Genomic DNA, 9639 nt, shown 5'->3' with positions numbered 1-9639 from the left:
GCCATCCCTCAAGTTCTAGGAGACACCAAAGGCGGGGCCGGCTGCAGCGCTTCCATCTGCTTACTGAGCAGATCACAACTGGTTTACTCACTCGCCCTCAGGTTTTTCTTGGCTGGGTGGCAGAGCTGAGAGGAGGCGTGGAGGCCAATGAACTGTCAGGCCTGTGCTAGCGCTTGGGCAATGGGGCATTCCCAGCAGGTACTGCGGTATGGAGCCAGGTGGGTGAGGTGAGTTGATGGGGCCTCCGGGAGATGCAGAGGACCTGGGTCCCTGCAGGAAGGAGTATTGGTGTTCCAAGACTATAGCTCACAACTTAAAGAGACTTGGTGAGCCTGCAAGCCTGCTCTGCGCCCAAGCCCTCTCTTTTATCCTGGAGTCACTTTCTGGACATCATATGCAAACAGAGCCCACACTTGTTCATATTCGTCTGATTTTATTTTATGTTTTGGCTGCAGCATTGTCTTGGGTGAGACCTGCCATACTAAGGTGAATCTCAAATGAAAGCAATACAGGAGGAAAAATTGGGAAGATACATGGAGGAATTTTTGGAAAGGAGAGGGTGGAAATGCCAGTTAGCAAGCTCCTTTATCCTAGTAAGAAAAGTGAAAGCCCTTGGAGAGCTCATAAGAGAAAAATACAGATAGGAGAGCAGAGAGGGGAAGTGGGGTGAAGGGTTCTGCGTAGTGAGTAGAGTCGGGGGTCACGCAGAAGCAAGCATCTGCACTCACCCCACCCTGCCTTTCTCTGCTGCGCGAGACGACTCCTTGTCTCTCGCAGCTTTTTGGCCTCTTTTCCTCTCTCCTCAGAAAACTCATTCACCAGCATCAATCCTCCCTCCTGTATTTTCAACCCTCTCTCTTTCCCAATCAGCTCTTACATGTGCAATTACATGTACAATTCACTACCTTAACACACCCACATCCACACCAAGCCTCCCACAACCCCGTGTCCCCTCTTGCTCTGGCCTCTCTCTCAACCCACTGTCAGCCATGCACCTCGTCCCCTGCTTCACCTCCCACGCACTCCTCACCCACTAAGTCTGGCTTCGTCCTGAACCCCTGAAACCACCCTTTCCTCGCCCCTCGGACCACCCGGCACTCTTATCTTGGGGGCTTCCCGTAGCCCTGAGTGTCCTGGCCACGCCCTTTGAGAACCGACCTCCTCCTGGGCTGAGGTGATATCCCTCTCTCTGGGTTGTCCTCCTGCCCTGTCCATTCTGTCCTCTCTTTCTCAGTCCCCTTTACAGGCTCTTCCCAGGGACTCATTTGGGGCCACCTCTCTTCTCACTGTGCACACTCCCACAACTCCACACAAGACAAAGGTAAAGACGCCCAGATCTCCCTCTGCATCTGCTCAGCAATGAGGACAGCTCCATTGGGTGGACCTCAGACCCTTCCAACCCCACACTCCAGAACAGGACTCCTCCTCTCAGAAAACCCCGCCCTTTCTCCTGAGTGAGAACAGTGCCCACCCATCCACCCTGGGAGAAACCTGGGCACCGTCTCGTGCTTCTCCATCTTCCTCACCTCCCTTGGCTCATCAGTCCCCAAGCCCTGTCCAGCTGACTCCTGAGTATCTCCTAAAATTTGGCCTCTCCTGGCCACCCCCTAGCCCTGTCTTCACTGAAGCCCTCTCCTCACCTGAGCAACAACTGCCAGCCACTCTCCCATCTATCCTTTCCCCAAATGGGTCACCAAAGTGATTTTTATGAAGTGCCAGTTTGACCAAGTTGCAGTTCTACTTAACAACCAATCGTGAATCAAGTCCAGACTCCTCAACATCACCCTCAAAGCCCTCAGGCTTGGCCCCTCACCACCTGCCCCCAGAATTCCAGATTCTCCCACAGAGACCTGCTCTCCAGCCCCTCAGTGCTCACCTGAGGGTTGGTCTCTCTCTGAAATGTTCTTGCTTCTCACTTGTCTACTTTCTCTAGTGCCCAGGTTCAAACATCACCCACCTGAGAAGTCTCCCTGACACCCTCTGTCTAGCACACCAGGTGTTTAGGGGATCCCTCTATTAGCCTACTCATACTGCAACATTATAAATACTGACCCTTTTTCCCCCAACTAAATGAAGCTGGGAGCCCCTTGCAGACATGGATTGTGTCCTAATTAATAGTATACACAGTAATTATAGAGGCTAATAGTAGAGGAACCACTAGTAGACTTAGTAAAAGCTTGTAAGTGCCAGACACTGTTTTAAGTTCTTCACGTGCATTAGCCCACCTAATCTTTACTACATCCCTCTGAGCTAGGTACTATTATTGTCCCCACATTACAGATGAGGATTTTGGGGCCTAACAATGTCAAATAATTTCCCCAGGATTACTTACTAAGAACCGCTGGGGCTAGATTTTGAACACAGGCAGTCAGACTGCCAAACCCATGTGCTTTAGAAGTGCCGGAGGCAGCATCCGAAGCATGGTCACTTTTCCAGTTTGTATGTGTTGATTGAGTGAACAAATTTAAAATCTCAGGTACATCTCAGGTCTGATCTCCTCATTGATGGTTTCTAATGCTTTAACCTTCTCCTTTACCTGGACCATCTCTTCCTGTTTCTTTGCATGTTTTATCATCTTTTGTTGAAATCTTTTGATATTTTGATATTTTAATTTTTTATTACTGGAAGTTAGACTCTTGTACCCGTGCCTTACGCTTGATTCAATTAGTGTTATGACAGTTGCTTTTTCCCGTGTCAAAGATAAACTGAGGCAATTAAAATTTTTTTTTGTCAAAGTTTATTTAGGTAACAATTCATGAATCAGACAGCACCAAACTGATAGTGGTAAGGAGCTTGGCCGATGAAGTGGATGGAAAGGGGAAACTTATATAGGGCAATTGGAAAGCAAGTGAGGAAATGTTCTGATTGGCTGATGTTGTTTCCATTTTACACAGGGGGAGTTCTACAAAGTGGGGACCAGATATACAATGATTAGTGTGGTATGCTTGTCCATTCTGCTAAGCTATCTCTCCTGAACTGATACTGGTTTAACACCAAGTGTTGCTTATCTGCAGTTCTGCCCAGTGCATTCCACTGTTCCATTTTCTTGGAAAGCCCCGGCATATCAATTGTTTTTATCGTCTGGAAAATGCTTTCTTGGAAAGGGGTCCCGCCCAGCAATGCCCAGTGTAGACGGCCATTTTATTTTACTTAACACCAGTCTTTGCAGATTGCCCTGTGTGAGTGTGCTCCTTCAGAGCTTATACATCTGATGACTTGAGAGAATAGCTGGAGGCCATAGCAGGGAGGCTGCCCTGATCCTTTCTGCTCTGCCTCTTGTCTTAAGCATGTGACCTTAGGAAATCCCCCATTTATATGGATATGAATGTCCCCTCTTCCCTAGGAAACAGTTTCCTCTGGTCCCAGGCACTGCATTGTTTATCCTACAGCCAGCAATCCCTTGCCCAGGCAGCACAACTTATCTGCCCTCCCACAGCATTCTGTGGGAGAGATCCATGAACTGCCTTCTACACACAGGGCAAGTTCTGGGATGGTTAGTCCATGAAGAGTGTCCTGGTTCAGTCTCTGGGGCTGCCATCAGAACGATTGGGCCAGACATACATGCTCCCAGTATGTGCATGAGGGTTAATCTCTCCTTCCTGAACTGGGACCAGGGACCCACACAGGGCACCACGAGATCCTAGTGCCTTTTTTTTTTTTAATTCAGTTTTATTGAGATATATTCACATACCGTACAATCATCTACAGTTTACAGTCAGCTGTTCACAGTACCATCATATAGTTGTGCATTCATCATCCCCGTCTATTTTTTAACATTTTCCTTATACCAGAAAGAATAAAAATAGGAATAAAAAATAAAAGTTAAAAAGAACACCCAAATCATCCTCCCCCATCCCATCCTATTTTTCATTTAGTTTTTGTCCCCATTTTTCTACTCATCCATCCATACACTGGATAAAGGGAGTGTGATCCACAAGGTTTTCACAATCACACTGTCACCCCTTGTAAGCTACATTGTTATACACTCGTCTTCAAGAGTCAAGGCTACGGGGTTGGAGTTTGATAGTTTTGGGTATTTACTTCTAGCTATTCTAATACATTAAAACCTAAAGAAGATTATTTATATAGTACATAAGAATGTTCACCAGAGTGACCTCTTGACTCCATTTGAAATCTCTCAGCCACCGAAGCTTCACTTGGTTTCATCTCGCATCCCTCTTTTGGGGATGTTCTCAAAGAAGGTGTTCTCAATCCCACGATGCCGGGTTCAGGTTTATCCCCGGGAGTCATAGCCTGTGTTGCCAGGGATATTTACACCCATGGGAGTCAGGTCCCACGTAGGGGGGATGGCAGTGAGTTCACCTGCCAAGGTGGCCTAGCTAGAGAGAGAGGGCCACATCTGAGCAACAAAGAGGAACTCAGGGGGAGACTCTTAGGCACAATTATAAGCAGGTTTAACCTCTCCTTTGCAGTAACGAGCTTCATAGGGGCAAGCTCCAAGATAGCGGGCTCGGCATACAAAGTCGTCAGTCCTCATTGTTTGTGAGAACATCAGCAACAAACCAGGTGAGGAAGTCCAACACTTCCACATTTCCCCCCAGCTCCTCAGAGGGGCCCTGCATATATATTTTTATTCTCCACTCAAATTACTTTGGGATGTGTTGCTTTTTCACTCTAACCTATACAAACCTACCATATCTCACTTCCTATTCAAAGTTCCATGTAATTGTGATCCTAGTGTTTTTCAATTACCTTTTTCTTGCCCTGTTACTACAGTCCTTTAACTGATTTCTGGAGCTTTGAGAAAGATGTTTCTGCCAGGTCTTGCTGGTTGTTCAAAGCTTCTGTGGGGAAATGGAGTCTGGATACATCTCCCTCTGCCATCTTGATCAGGGTGGACTTGAATGAATGAATTTTAAAATGACTCCTTCATGAACAAATGGATAAAATCCACCAATACATTGGTTAAGCTGGGTTAGGCTACAGTCAGCAGAACTTGGGTGGGAGGAGGAGATATAAGCAGAGAACTTAATTTTCAGGGAAGGTTGGATGGCCTTCCAATGAGGGGGGTGGGTCTGGAAAGGTAAGGCAACCAAAAAGGAAGGTGCCTTTGGTGGTTTGAAGCTGTATCTACCCCAGAAAAACATGTTCTTAAAGTTAATCCATTCCTGTGGGTGTGAACCCATGGTAAATAGAAACTTTTGATGAAGCTACTTCAGTTAAGGTGTGGCTCACTTCAATCAGAATGGGTCTTAATCCTATTATTGGAGTCCTTATAAGAGAATGAAATCCAGACAAAGAGACAAAGCCAGCCATGGAAGCAGGAAGCTGGAATCAAACAAAACCTGGAAGAGAAGAGAGAGATCAGCAGATGCTTCCATGTCTTTTGCCATGTGGCAGAGGAGCCAAGGATTGCTGGCAGCCAGTCTTTGAGAGAAAGCATGACCTCGATGATGCTTTGATTTGGACATTTTCCCAGCTTCAAAACCAGGAGCAAATAAAACCCCATTGCTTAACCCGACCCATTTCATGGTATTTGCTTTGAGCACCCTAGGGAACTAAAACAGATTTTGGTACCAGGAGAGTGGGTTGCTGCTATTGCAAATACCAAGAACTTGGAAACAGCTTTGGGATTAGGTAATGGACAGAGGCTGGAAGAATTGCAAGGTGCTTGGTGGAAAAGGCCTAGATTGCTCTGAAGAGACTGTTGGTAGAAATATGGATGCTAAAGCTTCATCCAATGAGGCCTTAGAAGGAAATGATGAATGTGTTATTGGAAACTGGAGGAAAGGTCATCTTTGTTTTAAAGTGGCAGAGAACTTGGCGAAATTGAGTTCTGATGTCAGGTGGAAAGCAGAACTTGAGAGTGATGAACTTCACTATCTAGCTGAGGGGATTGTCAAGCTAAATGTGGAAAGTGAAACCTAGTTTCTCTTTGCAGCTTATAGTAAAATGCGAGAGGAAAGGGATAAGCTAAGAACAGTACTGCTGGGCAAAAAGAAACTAGAAATTGACTGTTTAGAAAATTCTGAGTTTCTGGAAAGTGAATCTCCAGAGAATAGAGCTCCATGTGAAGTTTTGACTGAACATGGAAACAGTCATTTCCATGCAAGTCAGGATTGGAGATGCAGTTATCCAGGAAGGAATTGTAGAAAGTTCTTTTGTTTGATGGTTTAGACCCCAGTGAACTACATGCAAAACCAACAAGTTTTTTGTGAGATCTGTATGAATGGAAACACTGACAGCTGGACTGAAAGGGACAGAAAAGGGACAGATTGGAGGGAAAATCTCTTCAAGGGCAGGACCATGGAAGCTGAGGTCTGGACTGAAGACTTCTTCTTAGGCTAAGAGAGCGGGCCCACCCCTATGTGTGGAAAGAATGAGTCTGTCCCAGTGCTTGGAGAGGGCTGGCTTTCCACCCCATTGTTCAGGAAGAGTGCTACCACCCCAGTGGTCCTCAGAGTGTGCCCCAGGGATTGCAGAGAGTCTGGCCATCATCCTGATGCTTGTAAAGGGTAAAGCCTTCACCTCCATGTTTGGGGAGAGCATGGCTGCTGCACAAATGCTTGGAAGGGCTGGGGATGCTGCTCCATCAGGCCTGGAGGACAAAACATCATGCCATAGATGACTCTCAGAACTTGAAATCTAATGGAGTATGTCCAGCTGGGTTTTGGAATTGTTTGGGACCTGTGACCTCCATTTTTCTTCCAATTTCTCTATATGGGAATGAAAATGTTTATCCTATGCCTGTCCCTCCTTCGTATATTGGAAGCAGAAAACTTGGTCTCTAGGCTTCACAAGTCCACAGAGAGAGGAGAATTGTCCCCAGGACAGACCATCCCTGTAACCGATTTTGATGAGACTTTGTACTTAGCCTAGTTTCTGAAATGACTTAAAGTTTGGGGGATATTTTGACATAATGAATGTACTTTGCATATAGAAAGAACATGCCTTTTGGGGGTTCATAGAGTGGAGTGTGGCAGTTTGAAGCTGTATGTACCCCAGAAAAACATTTTCTTAAAGTTAGTCCATTCCTATGGGTGTGAACCCATAGTAAATTGGACCTTTTGATGAGGCTACTTCAGTTAAGGTGTGGCCCACTTCAGTCAGGATGGGTCTTAATCCTATTACTAGAGTCCTTATAGGAGAATGAAATTCAGACAAAGAGGGACAAAGCCATGGAAGCAGGAAGCTGGAATCAACAAAACCAGAAGAGAAGGGAGAGACCAGCAGATGCCTCCAAGTGCCTTGCTATGTTGCAGAGGAGCCAAGGATTGCCGACAGCCAGTCTTTGAGAAGAAAGCATGGTCTTGATGATGCTTTGATTTGGACATTTTCCAACCTCAAAACTGTGAACAAATAAATTTCCACTGTTTAACCCAACCCATTTGCTTTGAGCAGCCTAGGAAACTAAAACAGTGTCCAGTGGCGGGCGGGACAACAGCCTGTTCCATGGCACCCCTGGGAATCGTTGAGAGAAACTTGGAGCCATCAGGCAGCCACTGTGAGTGAAGTCCACGACGTTGTGCCCCAGAGCCCCTGGTCAGTGCCCCTCAGTGGGGCCAGCCTGGGTCTGCCTTAATGTGGGACAGCCCCCCTAACCCTAGCTCCACCCCAGTGCAAACGATCCTGGATGGGAGGGAGCCAGCCCGGACCAAGTCACATGTAGGGGGTTGTGCACAGAGGACAGAGAATTCATGTCCACCTGTGAGGGCCCATCAGGGGACTGGGCAGAAGGCAGGAGATGGAAGACCCCCAAAGGGTCTCCTGGAGGAGACCCCTCTAAGGTGGCCACTGGGCAGGAGAGAGGGGGTAGAGGCACCACAGCAGCAGGAAGCCCATTAATGGGGCCAGGAAAACATGTACCAGCTCCTTTGCCTGGGCGCTGGAGGCTGAAAAAGACTTGGGCACAGGGCCTAATGAGCTGATTTATAGGTTCAACCTTTCATTTGATTCCTGCAAACCATTAGTTAAAGGGTGTGTGGAGGGTTGTGCTGGGAGGCAGGAGGAGGCCCTGATCAGGGCAGCTTGTCCTTTGGCCTCGGGTAAGGGAGGCAGAGGAGGGAGGGGAAGCCGAGCAGGATTGAAGAGCATCTGGGAGCAGGAAGCGGTCCCCAGGGATGGCACAGAGCAGATCCTAAGGCACTTGAGTAGAGCCGTGGGGGCTCACCTGCCATCCCCACAGGGCAGGCCAGCTCAGTATGGTGGGGATGGTGGCCCCCAGACCTAAGATCCAGAGGACTGGGGTCTAATCCTGGCCTCCAGGAATTCTCAGTATGCCCTTGGGCAAGTTTCAGTTTCCTTGTCTGTAGACTAAGGGAGGGTGAGGAGCTTCCCCACAGAGGATTGCAAAGGGAAGACAGAGCTTCAGATCCAAGAGCAGCCTCTGCCTTCTCCCTCCTCCCTCCTCCAGACATGGAGACAGCCACCCTGGAGAGGCGATTAAAGGGATAGGAGGGCCTCTGCACAGGAATGTACTCTACCATTCACAGAGCATGTTAGTATACATTTTCTCATATGATCCTCACAGCAACCCCGTGAGGGCAGGTAGGGCTGGCACTACTATTATCATAATTTTTGTTTTATACCCAGGGAACCAAGGTCGTGCCATGAGGGAGTCAGGACTAGATCCCTATATATGCACAAGGATGCTGGACAGCCACTGACCCCAAAACTATAGTCAGAGGACACAGGATGAGTCTCTGTGAACACCATGGGGGATGTGAAGACCAGGAATCAGGAGACGCGGGTGCTGGTTTCTGCTGCCACATCACACTTCTTTTGATAGATCCTTGGCTCGGAATTTGTCTTTGGGAGCCCTGCCTGGCCTGGTCTGTCTCACGGGGTTGTTGTGAGGCAAGGGGAGGGTGCAGGAATGAATGCAGGGCCGCTGGCTCTAACATCAGCCTGCTTTGCAGCAGCAGGCGTGGACGCCAGCATTCTGGGGCCCATCAAGATATTGGAGCCAGAAAGGAGCTTGGGGATTATCTAGATCATCAACCAGGGTGAGGAAATAAGGCCCGGACAGGCTTGCCTGAGTGGAAACAGAAAAAAAAACAGGAAGAAAACATTGCAGAGTATAATTTTTAGCCAACTTTTAGGTGAGGAGAGAGGAAATAATTGAAAGGTCAGCTGAGAAGACAGAGATGGCATATACCCACATCCCCTGGGGCCGCCTCGGAGGCGGGTAGGAAGCCAGCCCACTGTTCCCCTCTCCAGGGCTGCAGCTAAACAGAGGAGGGCCCAGTCCTTGGCAGACAGAACTGGGTTTCAGATTTCCACAGGAGCCAGCACTCTGCAGGCAGGGAGCCCCACGGAAAGGCCATAGGGCCCTTAATGGGGAGGGGAGCCCCGGCAGAGCAGGCCGGTGCCCTGCTTTCCCGCCCAAAGCAGCACTCGGTGTGGGCAGGGGTGAGAGGCACAGGCCTGGAGCAGCGGGAGAGAGAACATAGATGGGAGGCAGGGGTGGAGGACGTGGGGCTGAAATTAAAAAAAAAAAAAAGAAAGAAAGAAAAGAAACCACCAAGCAAACAAAGGCAGAGCGAAGAGAGGGAGGGGGGCCAGAGAGGCCAAACACACAAGTGGAGCCCCAGAGATGTGGGCCCACGCCTGAAAACCGCCTCTGTCTCTGCTCTTCTGGAGTTCCTACATTTTCCATGATGATGTATCAGTTTGTAA

This window comes from Choloepus didactylus, chromosome 4, assembly GCF_015220235.1.
Source record: "Choloepus didactylus isolate mChoDid1 chromosome 4, mChoDid1.pri, whole genome shotgun sequence".
Taxonomy (NCBI): domain Eukaryota; kingdom Metazoa; phylum Chordata; class Mammalia; order Pilosa; family Megalonychidae; genus Choloepus; species Choloepus didactylus.
The sequence above is the reverse complement of the archived record's forward strand: the minus strand, read 5'-3'. Positions refer to the sequence as shown.